The sequence below is a fragment of the Sebastes umbrosus genome, chromosome 23 (assembly GCF_015220745.1).
Source record: "Sebastes umbrosus isolate fSebUmb1 chromosome 23, fSebUmb1.pri, whole genome shotgun sequence".
Taxonomy (NCBI): Eukaryota; Metazoa; Chordata; class Actinopteri; order Perciformes; family Sebastidae; genus Sebastes; species Sebastes umbrosus.
This window is the reverse complement of record NC_051291.1, coordinates 3,907,898-3,931,577: the sequence shown is the minus strand read 5'-3', so window position 1 is coordinate 3,931,577 and position 23,680 is coordinate 3,907,898. Positions and strand designations below refer to the sequence as shown.

The 23,680-nt window shown below is 41.3% G+C and overlaps 1 protein-coding gene and 2 long non-coding RNA genes across 3 annotated transcripts in view; 1 reads left to right on the top strand and 2 right to left on the bottom strand.

Moving 5' to 3' along the window:
- Positions 1-297: 297 nt before the first annotated feature.
- LOC119483102 (chemokine-like protein TAFA-2) overlaps positions 298-23,680 on the top strand; it is a 71,089-nt gene continuing 47,706 nt past the window's right edge. The window contains exon 1 of the mRNA XM_037761154.1: positions 298-910. The gene's annotated coding sequence lies outside the window, so the exon portion shown is untranslated. The remainder of the gene's footprint in view (positions 911-23,680) is intronic.
- On the bottom strand, positions 1,974-5,476 carry LOC119483104. The gene is made up of 3 exons (XR_005205618.1): positions 5,398-5,476; positions 2,241-2,306; positions 1,974-2,120 (listed from the first exon to the last, which is right to left on the bottom strand). It is a non-coding gene; the product is annotated as an uncharacterized LOC119483104 (long non-coding RNA).
- LOC119483103 overlaps positions 6,367-23,680 on the bottom strand; it is a 146,438-nt gene continuing 129,124 nt past the window's right edge. The window contains exon 4 of the long non-coding RNA XR_005205617.1: positions 6,367-6,415. This is a non-coding gene — a long non-coding RNA (uncharacterized LOC119483103). The remainder of the gene's footprint in view (positions 6,416-23,680) is intronic.

Below are 23,680 nucleotides of genomic sequence, written 5' to 3'. Positions count from 1 at the left end.
TTTTTCCCATAATCTAATTACATTTTTTTTTTTAAACAATATTTTTATTGAATTTTAAATATAGGCATATATACATATACACACATACAGACAGACTAACAATATTAATAATTAAATTATAAAATTAAATGTTTAGTCAGAATTTCAAAGACATGATATTTCATGTATTTCACATATCTAACAAAGAAAACCAATAAAATAAAAGATAAGACAAAATAAATAAATACATCCAATCACATTATGATTGATTATCACATTGCTTTCCATTTGGAGGTGATAACGGAAGCAGTCACTGTGACGTTTAAAAAATGAACATCTAAATATGACAGTAATCAGAGTACTGTCTGCGGTAACGCGTTACCCAGGTTGGAGGTACAGCGGCTGTGCGTGTGCTCCGGAGTCTCCATAAAAAGTTGTTGCGCACGGAGCCGAGCTGTCAGACTGAGGAGAGACGCGGAGGAGAAGACCGCAGACTGCAGACTAGAGAAGAAGTGATTGATCCGGATCGATCCCACTTTGGAGAAATTATTATATATATATTCATTTTTGAGTGTGCGGTGTTGATCCTCAGGGTGACTGTGAGCTCACCAGCACATTAAAGCTGCTTGTTTGTGGACTATAACGGAATAAAGAGAGAGGAGGAGAGAGGGGAGGTGGATGTGGATGCGGGAGGATGAGATGCTCCACCACGCTGCAGGAATAAAGAAGAATCGTGTCTGATTCTGACAACAGCTGTTTGATTTCATCCAGTGGAGGGAAAAAAAAAAAATAGGAGAGGCACCACTCCCTGGTTTTTCCAGGACGCAAATGTGTCCAGATCACAGGAACACCACTGGATTGTAGCAGCAGCAGCAGCAGATGGTTTGAGAGGGCGTTAAAGGTGTGTGAGGAGGGAGTGGGACAACTACAGGTAAGACACATTCACATGGTCATTTTGTCTTTGTGCCCCCCTGTGTGTGTTTGTTAGAGGAGTTTCCACCGCTGGTTAGTGCGCATGGGAAGTGTTTTATTGTGGAGCATCAGCACAGCATCAACATCCAATCAGGACTGAAACAATTACCAAGTATAAGGCCTGATTTATAGCCATTTATCTGTGACTGATTCCTAAAATATAGCTCTTAAAACAGGAGAACAAATTTCACTTTCTTTTGTGCATGCTCATAGTGCAGTGATGCCTTATACTTCATTATTATTTTTTTTAGAAATGTTATTTTCTTTTCTTTTATATCATTGCAGCATTTGTAAAAATTCCTAAATTTCCCCACGAGAGAAAAAAAAGAGTATTTTAGTTCAACTAATTTTTGGGGTCTAGTGAGTGCAATGTTCCAGTTATTATTAGTCCCTGTAGTGCAGCTTTACAATCAATTCTGTTGACTTTATTTCACCAAATCATTAACTTTAACTTCCATGGAGACTTCAGTATTTACCAAGTATCAGGCCTGGTTTATCTGTGTCATTTATCTGTGACTGATTCCTAAAATATAGCTTTTAAAACAGGAGAACAAATTAATTTTGTGCATGCTCATAGTGCAGTGATGCCTCATACTTGTGTGGATTTAATTTAATTTTTTATTTTATATCATTGCAGCATTTGTAAAAACTCCTAAATTTCCCCACGAGAGAAACAAAACCCTCATAAACCAGACTCCTGTGTATTTTTAGTTCAACTAATTTTTGGGGTTTAGTGAGTGCAATGTTCCAGTTATTATTAGTCCCTGTCTTGCAGCTTAACAATCAATTCTGTTGACTTTATTTCACCAAATCATTAACTCTAACTTCCATGGAGACCTCAGTATTTATACAACAGGTTGGGTTGATAGAGACTCTTTTATGGAGTCTACACTGAAGTCTGGATCAGATGAGTCCAACAGAGGTATTCTGTACTGTAAAATGCCGATAGTCTTCATTAAAAGTCAACAGTGTCCAGAGCTAATATAGTGTTATAGGTAGGGGTCAGTGGAAGTACCAAACTGCTGTCAGGAAGTCAACTCATTTTAATAGCGATGTATCGATGTGACCTCCTGCACCTGAGACTAATGTCGGCTCACCTGAAGCAAATCGAGTGAGTCCTCCTCCTCCGATGATGAAATGCAGTGACACAGCGACAGTGACTCCTCCACCTGCAGACACACACACCTTAATGCTTTTAATTTGATAAATACAACAGGACTGGACATGCTGTCAGTTTACAACACACGGGATGACACGGTGGATGGAGGAGACAGAAATAAAATACACACCAAAGAGTATACGGTGGAGCAGCGGGGCAAGCGTGCAGATTGTAGTGTCATTTGTCAGAGGTGGAGCTGCACAAAGAACAACACATTTTTTTACAGCGTTAATTATAAGCAAACTTGGAACGGTTGAGAATAAACTCCTTTAGGTCCCAGATGATGTGGGGATCTGACCTTTAAGCTTAAGATCATATAGACAGAAAAACTGTGGCTCCACAGTGAAGGCCTTTACACACCGGGGACGTGACGAATAAAATATTATACGTCGAGGGCTTTTATTGTGAAAAGAATGTGCTTTTTCACCGCGGAATATTCACGTTCTGTGTGAAAGTATTTGTGACAAAAACAACAGTTCGAAAAAATATATTGACGTGCAAATTGATCGCACAAAAAAAATGCCCCCGGTGCGTAACGTCACTGTGAAAAAGCACAGAAAACTCAACCTTGTTCCAGAAAAAAAGTACGCCGCTTTTTCACCGCGTAATATTTGCGTCCTGTGTGAAAGTATTCGTGACAAAAACAACAGTTCTAAAAATTATATTGACGTGCAAATTAATCGCACAAAACTGAAAAAAAAAAAAAAAAAGCCCCCCGGTGCGTAACGGCCTTATTCGAGGTGCAAAAGCTCCGAAAAATCAACCTTGTTACGGAAAAAAAATTTCACTCTTTCGCCGCGTAATTTTTGCGTCCTGTGTGAAAGTATTCAAGATAAAAACAACAGTTCGAATAAATATATTTATGTGCGAATTAATATTACAAAACAAAAAACGCCCCCGATGCGTAACGGCCTTATTCAGGGTGCGAAAGCTCAGAAAAATCAACCTTGTTCCAGTAAAGAAAGTACGTAGATTTGTCGCTGCAGAATATTCACATCCTGTGTGAAAGTATTCATGACAAAAACAACAGTTCTAAAAAGATATATTGACGTACACTAAATCATGCTAAAAAAACACCCCCAGTGCGTAAAGGCCTTTCGACGAATTAAGTTAACCAATTAGAACATTTCTGCCGTCATGACTTGAAAGAAATTTGTGTAGCAGAACTTTTGTCTTTTCTTCTTTGTTCCCCTTTAATCATCTCACGACCTCTCAGATTTATCTTGTGACCTTTTGGAGGGGCCCGACCCTTAGGTTGGGTAACTGTATATAAAACTAGCTCAATGTAAAATATAATATCAGTCACAGGGGCAATTACTTTTACCTTTAATACTTTAAGTACATTTTGCTGCCAATACTTCAGTAAGACTTTGAATGCAGTACAGTTATTGGTAATAGAGTATTTCTACATGAATGAATCGGGACTTTCACTATAGAATAAAGGACGGGGATTCTTGTCCTCGTCTCTCAGCACAGAGCAGAGAAGGATGCAGCAGATCACACATGACGTCATCTGGCAACCTCGAGCAGCTTTTTAGCAGCCAACAGCTACTTCCTAAGAACTGGCAGCCCAGGAAGTCCCCAGTTAGCTGGAAGCATCAGCAGCCGCTCCTCCACCACCATCATCAGTGATCGGGTTCTAAAGCTCGGGGCCGTCTGGCTCAGGTCACACCGGTTCCCCCCTCCAGCTGGGCGACCTGGTGCCGACTGTCTGGTCAGCGCCGGCGGATCAGCCAATGTCACCTTTTTTTTTTTTTTTTTTGGGGGCGGGTCACGTGACCTCGTCCTTCGCGCTGCCTCGCCATCGATCCAAAGCGGTGACACCGAGGGCTTCGCGGTCCGCTGCTCCTTCCTCGCCAACCGGGCCGACTTAGCGCTGCCTCCAAACAGCTGTGACACGCAACTCGCCAGCAGTGGGGGGTCTTTGTGGGAGCTTACTTATTAAACTTCTTTTTTTTTTGATAAACAATACATTTGGGAATTACATTTACAAATAAGTGTTTTGAAACGTCTCGGACAGTTACAGTAGGAACAGTAGAGAGAAAGAAGCAAATGAAGGGACACCGGGATGTAAGATGGCATTATCAAAAACACACACAAACACATACCAGATGTGTGATCATATAAGGACGATAACAGCTGTAAATAATAAAATGAATGATGGCTGAATTCCATTTAGCTGCTTCAGGTTTACATCAGACCGGCACATACTGTACGGATACTTCGCAAAAAGTCAAGGCCGAAGATCCCGTTGACTTCAATGTAATCTGACGTGTGGTTGGATTGTAATTTTGACAAGTTCGTATGCATTCATCTCTTGTTATACAAACGTTTGTTTTATACATATGTCTGATAATTATTTTTAATATTATTTGGTACCTTAATAAACAAGCATGGCTCACATTCCCTTTTGGAACTAATTGAATTAGTCTATTGAGCACAATGTAGATTGTTATGAGCTCAACTTCCTGAGGATAAAGTCAGTAGAAGACTAGAATTCGAGTTCTGCTCCGGAAACGAAACTGAAGTAAAAAAAAATCACAGTTTTTGGCCAAAATTTCAGGCACAACAAGACCTCACTATCAACCATCATACCAAATTTGAAGTTCCTAAGCTAAATGATTTCCGAGTTTTTCTGCTCAGGAAACGAAAGTGAGACACGCGAACGGACGGACATGCGGAGCGCTATATACCCCCCGACTACTTACTTGCTTATCCAGAGTTCTCTACATATGTGATTGAATCCCGTTAGTCTAAGTGTTGTCTGTAAATAACCAACGTGTTAATAACCAACTGTTTGATCTAGAGACTGAGATTTAGTTGGAGACGACAGCCTCGGCGATGACGCCACGCTGGTCTGGTCTATAGCTTGGAGCCATAAAGCTCCTCTTTTAGATCTTTTTTAGGACGTGGCAGAGGAACAAACCTGAGATCAGCATTTTGGATTTATTGTTGGTGCAACCAACTACACAGCAACTCTTCAGCATAGCGTTATTACTATTACCGGTTTGTTTAAAAGTAGAAGTTTGGAGACGTGTTTCAACTTCTTCTGTTTACTCTGTTACTGTCTCTGAGGGACACGGGATTGTTCTCCCTCAAAAGGGGGCGTGGATTGCCGGTCTGAGGTATTGTGCATGCTGTCATGGCTCACTGAGACACTTGAATAGAACAGATCATTAATGTTTCTGTGAAAATCTCTGCTTTTCCTACTATGATGAGTCAAAATGTCTGATGTGAAAAAGACCCGTTAGTGAGCTATAGAGGTGCTGCTAGGTGGATTTTGTTACCTCTGGACTGAGCCTGTGATGCAGTGGTTAGCACCGTCGCCTCACAGCAAGACGATTCTGCCGCCCGGCGTCTTCTTCTTCTTCTTCTAAAAAGCTCAGACCAAGCCAGAAACCTTGGTGTAGTCATGGACTCAGACCTGAGCTTTAACAGCCATATTAAGACAATTACAAAGACAGCCTTCTATCACCTGAAGAATATAAGAAGAATTAGAGGACTGATGTCTCAGCAGGATTTGGAAAAACTAGTACATGCATTTATCTTCAGCCGACTTGACTACTGTAACGGCGTCTTTACCGGTCTTCCTAAAAAATCGATCAGACAGCTGCAGCTGATTCAGAACGCTGCTGCTAGAGTCCTCACTAAGACCAAGAAAGTGGATCACATCAGTCCAGTTCTGAAGTCTCTACACTGGCTGCCTGTCTCTCAGAGAATTGATTTCAAAATACTGCTGCTGGTTTACAAAGCACTAAATGGTTTAGGGCCAAAATACATTTCTGATCTTCTGCTGTGTTATGAACCATCCAGACCTCTCAGGTCATCTGGATCAGGTCTGCTTAGTGTCCCCAGAGTCAGAACTAAACATGCAGAAGCAGCATTCAGTTTTTATGCACCAAATATCTGGAACAAGCTCCCAGAAACCTGCAGGACCGCTCCAACTCTCACTTCTTTTAAAACAAAGCTTAAAACTTTCCTGTTTGCGGGTGCCTTTTATTCTGACACTGCACTATAACTTTTACTCTTTTGAGTTTTATGCAATTTTAGCTTCTATCCTAGCTTTTATTTTTAGCTTGTTTTTATTTTCTAATCTTTAATGTTTTAATGTTTTTATGTTTTTATAACTGTTTTAATTATTTCTTAATGTTCTTTTGCATTTTGTCGCAATGTTCTTGAATGTTTCTGTAAAGCACTTTGAATTGCCCTGTTGTTGAAATGTGCTATACAAATAAAGCTGCCTTGCCTTGCCTTGCCTTCTCCCTGGGCCTGCGTGAGCTTCCTCCAGGCGCACACAGTTCCCTCCTACAGTTCAAAGACATGCAGGTTAGGTTAATTGAGTCTAAAATTGCCTGTAGGTGTGAATGTGAGCGTGCCAGCCCTGTGACTGACTGGCGACCTGTCCCAAGGCGTACCCCGCCTCTCCCCAGCTCCAGCCCCCCCGCCACCCTCAAGAATAAGCAGGTATAGCTAATAGATTGATGGATGGGAGTCAACTGAGCAGTGAACAGCTTTGTTTAGTCCGTCCAAATTGACTTAAAGTGATAGTTCGGGTGTTTTGAAGTGGGATTGTATGAGGTAATCATCCATAGTAGGTGTATTATTTACGTGAGCACCGGCACCAAAGCAAAGCGATGTACTGCTGTGGATGGGGCCGGCAGAAAAACACATTTTAGCCACCTAAAAAAAAATCAATATCAGTATAAGTGTACGCTATATTTAGAATATTTTCTAATGGCAAACTGAACTGAAAGTAAAATGTATCTATACTGTTTTTGTCATCTGAGCCTGCTGGTTTTGGAGAGAGCATAGATAAGTTTCACTTTCAGTTCACTTCTCCGTCAGTAAAAAAGAAGGAAAGGGCTATCTGACGGCAAGATAAAGCGGTGAAAATACTCTGTATATTGCGTACACTTAAACGGATATGGATTTTTCTAGGTGAGCCTTTCTTTTAGGTGCCTAAAATACGTTTTTCTGCCATCCCCGTCCACAGCAGTGTATTGCTTTGCTCCGGTGTCGGTGCCCCTGTCTGTTTGTCGATGCTTGGGGCGCGCCGACCGTCATCTACTGTAAACAATACACCTACGATGGATGACGTACCTCATACAACCCCACTCCAAAACACCACACTTTGAGTCGTTATCTTAAAACTGGTGGAGCAATCTGTCTTCACTGGTTTCCAGAAAATGCTTTTAGCTGGTGAAACCACAGTGGAATCAGAGAAATGATGACGTCACCACTGGCACCTCATTGTTCTTAGAAAACAGTGTTGAAGATGAGACCGGACACGTCGGTACGCTGCCCAGGGATTCATTCATCGTGGCTCCACATGAAAGCCTCGTGACTCGAGACAAAGCCATGTGCTTGATAGGCTGAAACTATTGGAATTTGTGTAAAATATCGGCGGCTGATTGGCGCCCACCGTGCGGGTGTTTGATGTAAGTAAGAAGCAAGGGCTTTTTTTTTTCCATACTCTCTTTCACATTCTATTTGATCTGCAGCTCGCTCTGCTCTGATTCATTTGGAGTAAAAAAAAGAAAAAGAAATTGCCAGCTTTTGAATAAACAGGAGCTCGGCAGAGAAGATGAAATAACAGCAAAAGGTTCCTATACATTTTTCAGTTTGACCTCCGTCTTCTTCTTCTTCTGATTAGATTGTTTTGTCTTACCTGCCTGCTGACAGTTTTTGGCAGGCCTTTATGTTGACCGGCCCTTTCTCTATTTTTTATATTGGCTGCTGTGGAAATTTGAGCCAAATGTGTGATACATTTTAAACACCACTTCTGATTTTAACCTTCTATTGCTTTAATAAACACACTGCTGTAAACTCTGGATACTCACACTGTGACCTGGAGGTTGCTTGTTCAGAGTTCAGGTCTGTCCAATACTAAAAAATAATGTTTTTTTTTGGCAGTAGTTGCAGAAAAGTATGGCCGGATGTATAGACACAGCAATATTTTTTTTTTCCATTTTAAAAAAATGATGTTTTGTTTATGCAGTTAATAATTTATAGACTATAAAATGGGCCCATTAGTAGAATATGATGATCAAGATCCATCTGAAGCAGCCAGCATTGATAAAATAATAGCAGCATATTTTGAAGTAGTTCATCATTTTTCTTTTAGAAAACATGTCTATAACTGACATTGAGCAAGGAGCAAGGGCCATTTATACTCTTTCATAGCTTCATTCATGATTATGTTAGGGGAAGTTTTGCTTTTATTTTGATAAAAGACAGGGTAGAAGTTAAAAAAGAGACGGGAACGTGATTACATAGTCAGTGTCTTAAAGAGGACCGATTATGCTTTTGTGTTTTTTCCCTTTCCTTTAGTGCGTTATATTGTTTTTTGTGCATGTCAAAGGTCTGCAAAGTTGTCAACGCCAAAGGGAGTAGCTCTCTCCCACAGAAACGCTGCTCCTGAACTGCCTGAAACACCTCGCTCGAAGTCCCGCCTTTTCTTCCGTAACGTAGTGATGTCAGCAAGTAACACATTTGCATAATATCCGTCTAGCGGCTAGTTTGGTACGCCATCAAACAAAGCTAGTTAGAGCGGAGCTGGAGTGGAGTCCGAAGAGTTTAAGACCACCAGGATTCCATATTTGACCTTCATTTCACTCATCCACATGATTGTTGACATCTTAAACAATTTTTCACAGTTTAGTCATATATGAACTAAAACACTTCATACCAAATGAAAAAGAAAGAGGGATGTTAAAAAGCAGTCTCCTACATGGAAGTTAGACGCACATCAACCACCCACGTCCTTATCTTCACATCACAACATAAAGAGCACACTGACTCCTACATTGGCACTGAATGTTGGCACTGAATGCAAAATGTATGTTGCCGAATTGTCCAATATGCACGTAATTCCTTGGGATACTGGGCTGCTTGGCCTATTTGAATCTTTTGTAAACTTGCGGCTATTCCCCCAGATCACAACAATGCAACACTGTAATAAATTGTTATAGTGGAATGCTGACCACAACTCCCGAAAGAGAACCCAGGCTGAAAAATATTGGATATTCCAAAACCTCTCTTAAATATTAATATTGTTTTTTGTGCATGTAAAAAGGTCTGCAAAGTTACAAAGCCCAAAGTCCACGTCAAAGGGAGTTACTCTCCCCCACAGAAACACTGCTCCTGAACTGCCTGAAACGCCTCGCCTCGCTTGAAGTCCCGCCTTTTCTTCCGTAACGTAGTGATGTCACCACGTAATACATTTGCATAATACCTGCCTAGCGGCTAGTTTGGCACGCCCTCAAACAAAGCTAGTTAGAGCGGAGCTGGAGCGGAGTCTGAAGGGTTTGGTCCGGTTGACCAATCACAACAGAGTGGAGCCAGCTGACCAATCAGAGCAGACCGGGCTTTTCAGGAGGCGGGGAAGGAGCTTAAACAGAGCGTTTCAGACGGAGGGTGAAAAGAGGTGATTCAGCACAGCTGGTATGATAAAAACAAAGCATTTTTTGAACATTAAAGCATGTAAACATGTTCTAGTAGAAACCCAGAATACAAGTATGAACCTGAAAATGAGCACAATAGGTCCTCTTTAATGTGGAGTTCAGGGCTGTCCTGCCTCAAGAAATTAAGCCTTTTTTTGAAATAGACTTCTGCTTCGATGGTCTACATTTCTTTGTCGTCTAGTTTCCATCCCAGAATCCTCCTCTGCTGGGACAGCCCAGTCTTTGTAGTTAGTGATCACGCTGTCCTCCCCCTCATCCAGCAGTCCTACTCCACTTAGCTGTGATCACACAGAGGGAAGAAGGAAAGGCGGAGACAGAAGTAGAGAAACTGGAAAAGACAGCGAGAGAAAACGGAGCTCCGCTGGTCTGCGTCCAGGGTTTTTTCTTCTACCCCCCGCGTGGACGTTTTATCTCTTCAGCAGCGTCTTAGTGTTGCTCTGTGTGTGGCCCAGTGGCTCATAAACATGTGCCCGTCACGCAGGATAAGCCCAGCCTCCGAACAAACACACCAACGCACATTTTGGACGACAAAAAACATCTTTCTTCCCCTCTCTTCCCCTCCCCATCCCCTTCCCTCCATTTCATTTCGATGGCTGATGGTTTGTGCGGAGCTGTGGGCCTTACAGTACTTTCATGATGTGAGCCAAACCCATCTGGGACTCAATATCCTGTTTACCAGCTCTCAGCACTCTGAAAACCACAACAATACTGAGCCGAGGCAGAAGTTCAGAACTCATTACAGTTTGTTCAGGTCACGGCCAAGGTCGAAGTCTTCTCCTTCTCCGTTACTCTGCCACCCCCCGTCTTCAGAAAGACTCTGTTACTGCTTCTCTTTTTCTAATCCACACGTGTTGTCATGTCAGGCTTTGTGAGCGAATCTCCAAGCAACCACATCTGGTGGTCCAATAGGTAGAACAGGTGAGCTATTTGATATTACCTGTAGATCTGAAATGTTATTAGAAAAATCTGTTTTGGGAATACGTTATGTCTGTTCATTCTCATCGTTCAGCTAACTGAGGCTATTGTCAGCTGCTCTATTTGTGAGTCATAATGGGGATGTGATCTGTCTGCTCCATTACAATCAAATGAGACAGGAGGGAAGCTGACAGAACAGACAGAGTAGAACAGAACGGAAAAAAGACTCGACTGTTGTGGTTAACGTGACACAGAACATGTAAGAAACTTGAGAAGAGTTTGCTTAGTTGAACTAAACAAATTGTTTCTAATTAAACGATGAATCACACATTTTTATGTGTAATCACATATTTTTTATTTATATATGAAGTAAATAGTGTACGAAGGGTAACTGTGCAGCTGACAGCTATAGTAGTTTTTTTATTGTAATATTAAAGCCGTGTATTTTATCCCTAAATACAGCATGTTGAGATCACATTGCACCTGTCTGCCTGTTAGAAATCAGAGGTGGAAACTGCCTTTGATGTGCAATATTATATTCTATCTGTGCACGGTTACTTAAATCCACATACATACATATGAACACAGAAATGTATCCTTTCTACCCATGTTTATTTATGATGACGGTTAAATATTCATTCCGGTGTGTATGTTGGTTATGTGGAAAACATACAGAGTGCCTTGTGTGTGTATGTGTGTGTGTGTGTGTGCTTCCCTCTGGCAGAGTTTCAGCCCCTCCACACACTCACGCTGAGCCGTACGCCTCGTCTGGCTCACTCTGCACCCCCGGGCTATTTAACCCGTAGGGCTGTAACCTAAAGACCTGATACTGGCAGCCTGTGGCTTTCAATCTGACCGCTCTCCCCCACTTATCTGGCAAATAAGCTCTTTTAATTGCTTACACACAGAGCCCTATCAGGCCATGTAGTGAGCATGGAGATAAGGGTTACACAGACTCAGGCATTAGTAACAGGATGAGAGGACCGCAGAAAAACAGAGCTGCGGGGTCCCGGGAGGACGGAGGAGTCAGGAAATAGTTGCGGCCATCCTATTAATTTCAAACTCGCAGAGAGACGTTCCTCCAGCTTTACTGTTGGGGCTCAGGAGGCGGCTGTTGTTCACCCCAATCAAAGCAAATTTGAATTACCTCCTAAAGGCGATAGCGTGCAGTGTTCTGACGTTATCAATGGGCGGACTGGGAGTAACTAACGTGTAAAATCACACAGGTTGTTGTGCAAAACGACCTTCACGATTTCTTTTTTTGTGAAGATAAAATGACTAATGTTGAGCATTTGCCGTTAATTCAGAATCTTAATGAGTCAGATGCTTACAGTACAGCAAGGACACAGCACATGCTTCAAATTAGGATCATTTAGGAAGGAACGTGTATGGATTTATTTTACATTTCAAAGCTTTATTTTAGCATTTTTAGTGTTTTTTTTTTTAGTCAACATTCGGCCGTTTCACAGACTCCGGCGACCTTCCTTTCCAAAGAGATTTGGATTGTTGAAGTTTCACTGTGTATTGTTTTGACCCATGTGGCCCGCCATGAAGAGCGAGTCAACACAGCGGCTGGGTAAATGTCAGCTACACTAGGCTTCTAATGAGACCAGAGACTAAGGAGAGGGCTGACACCATCATAGGCTCGGTGCTGAGAGGCTCATTTACATTCTACCAGGCGACAGCTGGAGATATGAACGGAAAGAGCGAGAGAGAGAGAGAGAGAGAGAGAGAGAGAGGTGGAAACAGGGAGAGCTGGTGAAACCAAGAGGCAGCAGGAGAGGGAAAAAAAAAAATGGTAGTTTTCAGTTTTGCTAACATTTGAGAATGATCTCATTGGTTGAGTTAAACCTCAGAGTTTGGAGCCAAGGTTATTTTTTTTCTGGTTAATGCTGCAAAAAAATCTATATTTTTACATTAAAGGTGCTAAATATAGGACTGGGAGCATCTCCATTGCATCTCAACGGCTTTCAACATGCCGACGGTGCTAACAGCGCAAACAGTCCAAACAGCGTTAACCTGACAGACGTTGTTCCGGGCGGCGTTATCAGCTGTAACCGCCGTATGACAGCAGTGCAGAGCCAGTGGAGCACGCTCACATGCACAAACCAGGGTTTACGATAGACTTTTTTTTTTGACATATAATAGCCTACATTTGACATAACATGAAAGTAAGTTAAATGAAGAAGAGGTCTAAAAAATAAAATAATAGTTTGATTTCTGCGTTTGTCAAATTCAAAATAGTGTTGTGTGGCTTTGAGGGCTGCAGACTACCGAATAGCTTCATTCATAACGTTGACATTCAAATTATTACTAATACCTTACCAAAACATTGCATGCAGTCCATCTTCTCGTCCCCCTATCACTTTCTCTCTGTCTGTAATGTAATCATTATTTATATTTGTCTGTATTTGTGTATGAAGACCGGCTTTTTATTTATTTATCTGGCATATTTCTCAACTGATCGGATCATTTAATCTGCCGGACAACTACATGTGATGCCGGCCAAAAGCTGTCATATGTCGGCTAATGTAAACCCTGGCACGATCACGCACTAAAAGCACGCGCGGCCGGCCCGGCTATGTCAACAAAGCACAGAGAAGCTCTTATGACATCACACACAGAGGGAGAGAGACTTCATTCTCTGCTCAGGTAGACATTACTCCTCTATATCTTTACATATAAAATAGTTGTTTGATGCTATATTAAATGCTCTGGATATCAAATTTTGCATCTTTAACAATGAAAAAAAAAAAATACTATGCGCAATGAAAACAATGTTGCAGTTCCCCTCAGCAATACGGAGCGTTTTAGAGTCTTTCAGCTGATTGTTTTGGTTTTACGCCCGCCACCTTGTTTTAGTTCGGTCCCACCGCTCTCATCGCAGACAAAGTTAGCAACTAGCTGGTGAACATAGTGGAGCAGTTAGCAGCTACAGAGCCGGATATTTCCCTCAGGAGTTGGTGGAGACCAAAACAGAGCGAAAAGGAGAATGAATATATTAGACCTGCATTCCAAAATGGACACAAACACGACTCTGAACGACTGCTAAAGTTACTTTGCGTCTGTTGGATGTGCAAACAGGTAACTTTTTCTAACTCGTTCACCATATCAACTATATGAGGTGATAATGTGTCAATGCTATCATGTCGGGAAGAGTAACGTGTCATGATTACCAATGTAAATGAGTCATTAATAAGCTACCTCCTAATACATTTCCTGAACCACCAAATGACTTGCCAAACATTAAAGCAATAGTTTCACATTTTGAGAAATACATTTATTGGCTTTCATCGGAATAGTGGATCAATACCACTCTTATATCTGTACGCTGAACATGAAGCCAGCAGCTCTACCCAGAGCGTGATCTAACACCTGAAGACAACAGAAAGCTTTTTTCCCTGAGACAGTCTCCCCCCCCACACTATAATGAAATACAAATGGGTACAACGGAGAACAGAGACAGACCCATTTCTGTATCAGTCCTATTGGTGCTCAAAACAAGATTTAGTATTGATAGTATTGACGCTTCAGGTATTGATCCGCACCAACCCCTCGACTGATCCTCAAGAAAAGAGAACGACATACGTGAGCGGAGAGATAATGTTATGAAGCCTGGAGCTGTGCTGCTAAATACAGCAGACCTTTCAAGTTCAGGCCAGACGTGTTAGCCCACAGCTATCTGGGTAATCTGGTCTGCCAGCCTGGTGACCTTTCAACAACATGATCATCAATGAATAATAACAGAAGTATTTTTTATATATATATGTTTGGTGACTTTGCTTTCAAGCTTCTATTTTATGATCTAAACATGTTAGTGTAAAAATAAACTATGCAAAATCTGCTCTACTGTAATCAAATGTCATGCAGACTGTCTTGTGTATTTAAATGTGATCCTGAAAAAAAACCCTGAATTTCTGATGGAGAATAAGGAGCAGTGGAGGCGGTGATGAATATATACTCTACATCTCGCTCCCTATCCGCTCTGGCTCAACGTCAGGCTACTATACACTTGTGGGAGAGACAGAGAAAGAGAAGAAATGCAGTCACATTGGCTTGCGAGTACCGTAACATGCCAGAAATGAGTAACAGCAAGCCTCCAGACTGCAGAACCCACTGAGCTCCGGTCTCGAGGCTCGGGGAGATCTGTTGATTTGTTGACGTATACGTGCCAGATGTTGCAGGTGCCACTTGGGACGGTCGCCAATCTGTTGTAGTTGCCGGAATGTTCAAATTATTCAATTATCAATGTGTTTTGGTCTGTATCACTGAATGAGTGAGAGGACTTTCATTGTTTTCTGCTTGAACCAGAGCTTGAACCGGGGACAGACTGAACTTTACGACTGAACTCTAGACCATCAGCACCTTAGGTCGAGGTCTTAGCAAGGTAATCGCTTACTGGTTTGCTTGCTGATGCATTTGAACGATAATGCAATCACTGTTCAAACCACAATTAAAGCCCTCAGCTCTACAATGTTTTATCCACCTTATTCCTAGCCCTGTGATAATGTGCCTGATTCAGTCTCATCACTGTCATCAATCCTGTTTCAAGGCACAGCAGGCAGCTGTTTACAGTAAAAAGCTCTGTACGTTAACTCCCCAGCACCGGACGACAAACACACACAGCTGGCGATTATACATATACAGTAGGCATTATAAAAGTACAGACTTTCATAACACTTACTAATGACATTACTTATACATATCAGCACCAAAAGCCTGGCTTTATAACAGGATTATCAGTTAGTCCAGTGTCAGTATTGTTTTGGTTTATTTATCCTGTACAGCAGATGTCATCTCTGGACAGGCTGTGGTGAAATCCAAAAAAGAAGTGATGTACTGCACTGATGGAGGGTGTCACATCTGTCAGTGAGAGATGAAAAGCAGTGCCACATAACGCCCTGTGACCAGTCAGCACTGGATCTGACTGTTAGAGAAGGAAGAGCCTGTAAGCCTCTCAGCTGTCTTCTTCTTCTTCTTCTAAAGCCGCCTGTGCACATTGGTGGAGGATTGTTTTTTACTCCCGATGAACTGGATGTTTCCTTTTCAGTCAATCTGAAGGACACGGCGTTAATCAAGTTCTCAAATAGTCAACTTTAATGAGTTTAAAGCAGCATAGGAACCAATTACATCGTCAAGCTCGAGGTGTTGACAGCTAATTACAAAGCCCGGAGTGAGGAAACACTTGCAATGAGCGGTCTCGCTTCCTCGGACGTCACACCTGTCTGACTGTAGAGATGACATCATATTCAGGCAGTACTAGATGTGAGAATTCACCCCTCTTGTTGGTCTCAATTGTAACAGAGGAGACCGCCTTACATTAGAAAGAATTGGGGCTGGTCCAGATTTCAATGTCCCGGATGAATGGGAGAAAATTCCGGTCAAATATTATCTGTGTTATTTGGTTTAAAAACAATTGATAGGTGGGCTATATAAAGAATGGAGTTAAAGCAGAGACGGTTTAGAAAGGAGGCGGCACACTGAGAGTCAGTTTCCTGTATCTGTGTCGTAATCGTAAATCGCAATTAATCACACATTCTTTTATCTGTTCAAAATGTACCTTAAAGGGAGATTTGTCAAGTATTTAATACTCTTATCAACATGGGAGTGGGCAAATATGCTGCTTTATGCAAATGTATGCATATATTTATTATTGTAAATCAATTAGCAACACAAAACAATGACAGATATTGTCCAGAAACCCTCACAGGTACTGCATTTAGCATAAAACAATATGCTCAAATCATAACACGGCAAACTGCAGCCCAACAGGCAACAACAGCTGTCAGTGTGTCAGTGTGCTGACTTGACTATGACTTTCCCCCAAACTGCATGTGATTATCATAAAGTGGGCATGTCTGTAAAGGGGAGACTCGTGGGTACCCATAGAACCCATTTACATTCACATATCTGGAGGTCACAGGTCAAGGGACCCCTTTGAAAATGGCCATGACAGTTTTTCTTCGCCAAAATTTAGCGCAAGTTTGGAGCGTAATTTATCCTCCTTTGCTACAAGCTAGTATGACATGGCTGGTACCAATGGATTCCTAGCTTTCTAGTTTCATATGACACCAGTATCTTCACTCTAGCTTCAAAACTGAGCCCGGTACAACCTCCGAAAGATCGACTCTGTTAATGCGTTAAAGAACTTATTGGCGTATTATCACATTAACTTTAACAGCCCTACATTTTACACATGACGTTCAGATTACTGATCACAAAACTGTTGTTTCATGCGTTTGGCAGCTCTAGAGGGAGTTTTCTTAAATTGGATGATGTCATCAGGGTTACTGAGTTGCTTTATGGAAATTGTAGGATCCTACCTTTTACTATAGATCAGGGTATCTTGCATTGATTTAGATAATTTTTTGAATTTGCCTCGTGTGACTCCCCCAACTTCATGAAGTACTAAAGAAGTACCTCTTTAACTTAATTCAAGTAGTATTCTTGGTATAACACCAAAATGGTGATAATATTACACTTTACGGGCAGATTGGGTTTAGTTTATGAAAAGATGTGATATGAGGACAGAAATAGAGACCAAAAGCTTTAATAAAATATAAATGTTCTCTTAACATCCACTTCATGAAGGCACTCAGGGTATCAGCACACCCCAGCAATTTGCAGTTGCTTCCCGAGGAGGCTTTGTTCCTCAGGAGGTGTTAGATCTGATGCAAACTGAGGAACATCTGCTCAACATAGCACTGTCTGTATTCGTAATGAGACTGAAGGGTGTGTGTGAGAGTGTGCACATGACGGTGCACTGCTATCCAAAACTAAAATAAAATTAAAAAAAAACAACTGACAAGAGCAGTTTAGAAAACTATGCACAAAATGTCTATAGATTTTGAATTAGAAGAGATTTGCTTGAGTGACACACATCATCTGCTTTGACATAATTATTTCTGGCATGTAAAGTGAACTTCATATCAAACACTTCTGAATTTGTTTGCTCTCTTGAAGCTGTCATTTCAGTCTGTAATGACCATCAGCTACCAAATGGAGAAGCTTTTTTTGGGAATGGTATGTGAATCTATTAGTAACTAGCTCCATGGCTGCCAATTTAGCATCATTATGAGAACTATTAGGAAGGTCAGCAGGCCTCTGTGACTACTCAGATTGTATTCTTATGAGTTTGACTGCTCACTTATGAGATGTTGTAAGTCTGTCCCCTCCAGTCTTCTGTCTACTGAGACAAAGAAATGGTCGACTTGTCTGATAAGAGGCTCGGTGTCTATTCGAAAAGCTAGACGATGCCTCCCAGTCACAGCGTTGTGTACAGAAATCAGTTATCAGAAATTCATGACTCAATAGCATGACACGATTGTAAGAGTTGTTTTAGGGGCTTTAAGTAATTATCTCTTTTATTGACTGCTATAGGCGGCAGTAGAAGCTGCAATAAGTCAACGAAAGTCTGTGGAACACTAAACCACCACTACAAGACAAGAAAGCTTGTAAGGCCATTAATAACGAAAGTATGAGCTCCACATTCATTTTAAAGAGGAAACGTTATGCCTATTTCAGGTGCATACTCGTATTTTGGGTTTCTACTAGAACATGTTTACATGCTTTAATGTTCAAAAAACGCTTTATTTTTCTCATACCGGCTTTTCCTATTTTCCTAAACCTAACTAAGTAGTTTGTTGCCTAACCAAGTTGATCTTTTTCTAAGCCTATATAAGTAGTTTTGTTTCCTAAACCTAACTCAGTAGTTTGTTGTCTAAACCTAACCAAGTCGATCTTTTTCTAAACCTAAGTAGTTTGTTGCCTAAACCTAACCAAGTCGATCTTTTCCTAAACCTAAGTAGTTTGTTGTCTAAACCTAACCAAGCCGATCTTTTCCTAAACCTAAGTAGTTTGTTGTCTAAACCTAACCAAGTCGATCTTTTCCTAAACCTAAGTAGTTTGTTGCCTAAACCTAACCAAGTCGATCTTTTCCTAAACCTAAGTAGTTTGTTGTCTAAACCTAACCAAGCCGATCTTTTCCTAAACCTCACTAAGTTAGTTTTATTTTGAAAAGACTGGAGAGGAAATGGACATGTGCATCATGTGTTGTTGGGCATTCGTGGGAAAAAGCACGAAAATTACGTTGTTGAAAGTCGTGCTGAACAATTAAATTCATTAAATTTCGTGACTGTTTCACCAACTTCCGTGAGACTGTGTTGAGCATTTTGCTGATTTCACAATTTACCTCACAAGCGTCGAGAAGAAGGAGGAGAAAAAAACGATTGCTCATTCTTGTACAAACCTGCATTAATGTGAATAAAGCATAATGTAAACTCATGCTGCAGTGTTTGACAAGCCTCCCAGGCAACACACCGACACCAACGCAGACCCTTGCAGTGATTTGCTGAGGGCTATATTCAGTCTGAATAGCCCTGGTGGGTGGCATTCTGGCTGGTCAGTTCGTCAGAAGGGTAATTGCTGCTTTCTTAGTGGGAATCATTTCTCTCCTGTCTTTCCATCCTTACTGTCTCCATCTACTTCTAACTATCTAATAATCTAATGAGCAAGCAAAAATGTATGCCAGTAAGGGAGCAGACTGTTGGCTCACTAACAACCCCGTTATCTATTACAAACATTCTGTGCAATAAGGCAGAAAAAGTCCTGCTTTAAAGCTCTGCTCACCAGCTAATATACATTTGTTTCATAACAGCACTGACTGAACCTAACCATATGCGTCTGTTTGCGTGCAGTTGAACCCAGTGTGTCACATCTCATGCTTTCCCAGGCTTATGACGTGCTGAGCGCAATCATTTACCTGTCCAAACAGCGCGTCAACAGCTCGCAGAGTGACAGGCCCCTTTAATGGCGGCGTTTCAAGAGATTTCAGTCGCCGCTTTACCAAATACGTCGAGTCATGTGGCTGCGGAGGTTTTTAAGGGGGAACTTCTGAGTGATAGTAATGAGCTCGAGGCGACAGCAGCGCTGCGGTTGTAGCCGGCACGGCGCCCAATTATCCGCCGGCACCTGTCGAAGTCGGTCGGGGCTGTACGGAGTGGCGCCTTCAGACGGCACGCACGCAGTCCCACACCTCTTCTTTTCTACTGTATGTCCTCTACTCTCTTATAATGAGGGGGGGATTGCTATGGCACGAGCACAATGAATTGTATATTTCAAAGAGGCTCTATGAAAGGATTTCACTTCTCTCTGAATTGTCCTTTTTTTTTTCTTTCTAGCAGTCTTCGTCAGATTTTGGACTTGGCTCTGCTCACTAAAGAATGACTGAAATCAGTTTGCTGCCTTTAAACTGGAACGATTCCACTCAGCATGTATGTCTAATTAGTCAGCTTTCACATGCACCAAATGTAACCGGGTTTCTAATCAGTTCTCTACATGTACACATGTGCATGACAAAGACTTCAGACAAAGACTTATATCAACGTGACAGCTGAAGATGAAAGAAGTTATATGCAGGTAGCCGACACGTTCTCGTCCCAGCTCGTCGCACACTGAGGCTTTGTCAGGACCCCTTGGCACCACTTTACGGTGGCAGTAAACGCATGCTTAAATGGTGTGAATTCATAACACTATATTTTTAAAGTGAAAATGAAATGTTGTGAACAGGGGACGTGAAGGAACAATTGATTGTAAAGTGAAAGTGAAATTTAACGGGACACAAACAGCAGTCTCCTGGATGAAAGCCCTGTGTTTGTTGGACCCCATCCATCCCAGAGCACTTTCTCTGAGCGTTTGATTTTGCTGCGGATGGGTTTACATTGTAGTTAATTGGAAGCCCGATGAATCTGATACGGGAGCTAAAAGGGTGCTTTGTGCGTTGGTATCACACGCCGAGGGGCGTGACAAAGCATCAGTATTTTACGCCCTGGAAATGAGAACGGGCGGAGGTAGCAATGTGTTATCATATTCAATATACTTCCCTCAAAAGTCTGACTAAAACTGAAATAACACAAAGTAACCTCTCGAAGTCTTTCAATTTCTAATGTCGTACAAAATATGCTAGTTGTCTTCAAGCATAAACGTACGAGAGCAGCTCTCAAGATGAAAAACATAAATTAGTCCACGACCCTCAGCAAAATATTTTCTTTATTTGGTCCGTTTAAAGCTGAAGTAGGCAAGATTTCACAGACCGGAGGAAATCAAGCAGTAAGAGCTGATCTGAGATCTGCTGTCCAGCTGCCGTCTATGAGAGACCGCTGCCAATCACTTGCGAACTCCGACCAAACGGTCAAACTAGGCAGCGCTGATCAAATATGAATCAATATTATGTTACGTTAATGTCTATTTCTCTCCTCAAATGTTTTCAGAATCATCTTGTAATCACCTGACCGGAGCACAGCCAATATGAACGCTCTCTCTCAATGAAATGACCTGTGATTGGTCAAAGTCTCCCGTCACGGGCTAGATTTTCTAAAACCTGAAAACAGAGCCATTAGGAGGTGCAGAAGTCTAGTTATCTCTCAGAACACTTGCATTACAATATGCTGAAAGGTTATTATGGAATTTTTGCCCAATGATGCCACAAATGCCTACTGAAGCTTTAATGTTGTGAATTCATAACACTACATTTATAAAGTGAAAATGAAACTGAATGTTGTGAACAGGGGACATGAATGAACAGTTGATTGTAAAGTGAAAGTGAAAGGGTCATAAGTGATGGTTGACAGGGATTATATATATATATATATATATATATATATCAGTCTATACAATGTTTTTTACGAAAATTCTACTTGTTTTGCCTTGAACCATTTGAGTTGTTTTTTAAACACACTGACAAACGTCCCACTCTATCATTTAGATATGACACATAACTGGAATAAATCATTTTTATGACACGGCAAAAGATATTCATCCTCTGACTCTCGATGGCTTCATGTCAAATTTGTAATTTGTACATTTGCATTCAGTTTCTCTGATGTGTCTCTCTCTCACACACACACACACACAGTCCTCCCTTATTTCGTTGATAGATGATGTAATAACTTGGTGAAATGTAATAAATTGTCTTTACATGGCTTAAAAATGCAATAACGTTTGGCGAGGCTATCAATTCTCAGATAACATAACATCACGGTATTACATTATCTGCTGGCATAGGCATAACATAATGTTAAATGATGAGCCAATAATAATATTAACACTATTAAGGGGCCACTAATGTGAGGAAACTTGACACATCTTATGCAGTATTATTATTATTATTGCACCTGTAGTTGAAAATGTGCTACAACACTGACTTAATCAGCGCTATTAATCAATAATCACTTTTTTTTTTTTTGTCAAAGCACAGTAAAAGTCTCACTAGCGTATCCTTTAAATTGCTGAAATAATTCATGTCGATCTTAATGGTGCAAAACTGTCTGTGATAACTACCAATTTCACCAATGATTAGTCTTGAAATGAAAAACTGCTGCTAATTAAGTGAGATAATTCCACTTTGTCACGTTTTAAAGGAGCACTGTGGAACATTTTGGGGGATCTATTGGCAGAAATTGAATATAATATTAATAAGTACGTTTTCATTAGTGCACCTGAAAATAAGAATCATTGTGTTTACTTTGCATTAGAATGAGACGTTTATATCTACAATACGGAGCCAGTCCTCTTCACGCCATGTTTCTACAGTAGCCCAGAACGGACAAACCAAACACTGGCTCTAGAGAGCGCCGTTTTCACGCCACCGTAGTTCTTCTACACACTTGGCACACGGGAGAAGTTTCAGTTGGTTGCAATCTGCAACCTCACCACTAGATGGCGCCATATCCTACACACTGCACCTTTAATCAAGTTTTTAAACCAGTATGAATGAGATAAATCAATTTAAATTGTTAAAACTTTATCATAACTCTTATAGAGCGCTCCAGGGATGACGTATTTTTGTCGACCAACCAGGAAGTTAGCATCGCCCCGGGTTACCTCGACAAAAAGCCAATAGGATTTTGCCATTGGGTTTTGGATTACTGCAGAAAATAAGCTCTGTGGCAAACAAACGTTTGTGATACTTACACGTTTTGTTCAGCAAGATAAGCTCAACACATGAACACCACTTTTATGATTTTTGAAGCGTGAATGCAATCGCCAGAAGTAAAAAGCTAACGTTAGGCTATAAACACCGCGGTTGCATGAGCGTGAGTATACACAACGAGGTTGTAAAGGCAGACGAGTCAGCGTGATGACGTTTAGTAGTCTCATTTAGCCGCTTGTTAGCAACCGCCTTTTTTAAGACAGGTAAAAGCTCTGGGATATTTGCTCACGTATTTAATTTCGTAGAACAAATCTCTTCAGCTTGTGTTAACCGCAGACCTTATTTCAGGCATCCAACTAAAAACACATTGACTTCCAGACGGGGAAACCGGAAGTGCTAAAATGCTACCTCATTTCCTGCTTTTAGGACTCATTCCTGCATTGCTCTACTGAGTCAGTATGTGGATTCCTACCGTCCCTCCCACCACACCTTCTGCCTCCCCGTCATTTACAGCCCGATATGCATTCAAATAGCATATATATATAATATTTTCTTAATCTTGGGACGTGAATTGTGCCCTGAATTCTCCGCGGGTCGGCGGCGGCGATGGATTCTTTAACTGTGGAATTTCATATTTTAGCATTCATTGTCATACATTACATTTTCCTCCCGACAAAAAAGAAGGACCGGGAAAGGGGGGGGCACCATGTTCTTAATCACTTAAATCCACACGCAATCTGGCTCAGCCATCTTAGCCAAGGCCGCGGATCCATTAGTCCCTTCTCATTTCAGGGGGCAGAGCTGCCAACCCATTAGTTCTGCTATGCTCCGCCAGATTTCCATATCCTTCCATTTCAGCATTTTCTGCACAGAAAATGGGAAAAGTTGGCGGATTAATTCAAACTAATCCTCCATTTTTCTATCGCCTTTAATTACTTGTTCTGGCCTGTGACACTGTGAATGGTCATCAGCAATAAGTTGACTTAGCGCGGGGTCTTATTGTTAAAGAGAAACGGTCTTGTGTCTGTGTTTCAGGGTATATCTTGAGGCACTTTCAGACTTCTTCATGAAGAAATCTTCAGCTGGATGTCTTTTGTCTCACTATTGAGCCATGTTAACGCCACTAGAGTCGCCTCTTGTCCCTTTTGATGGATTTCCACTCCTGCAGAAAAACCTATTTTCTCATTCCGTGGACCTTTAGTTCAATTTAACTCTCATCGCTCATTATAAACAGACTAAATTCAGGCTGAACAGTCGACTGAT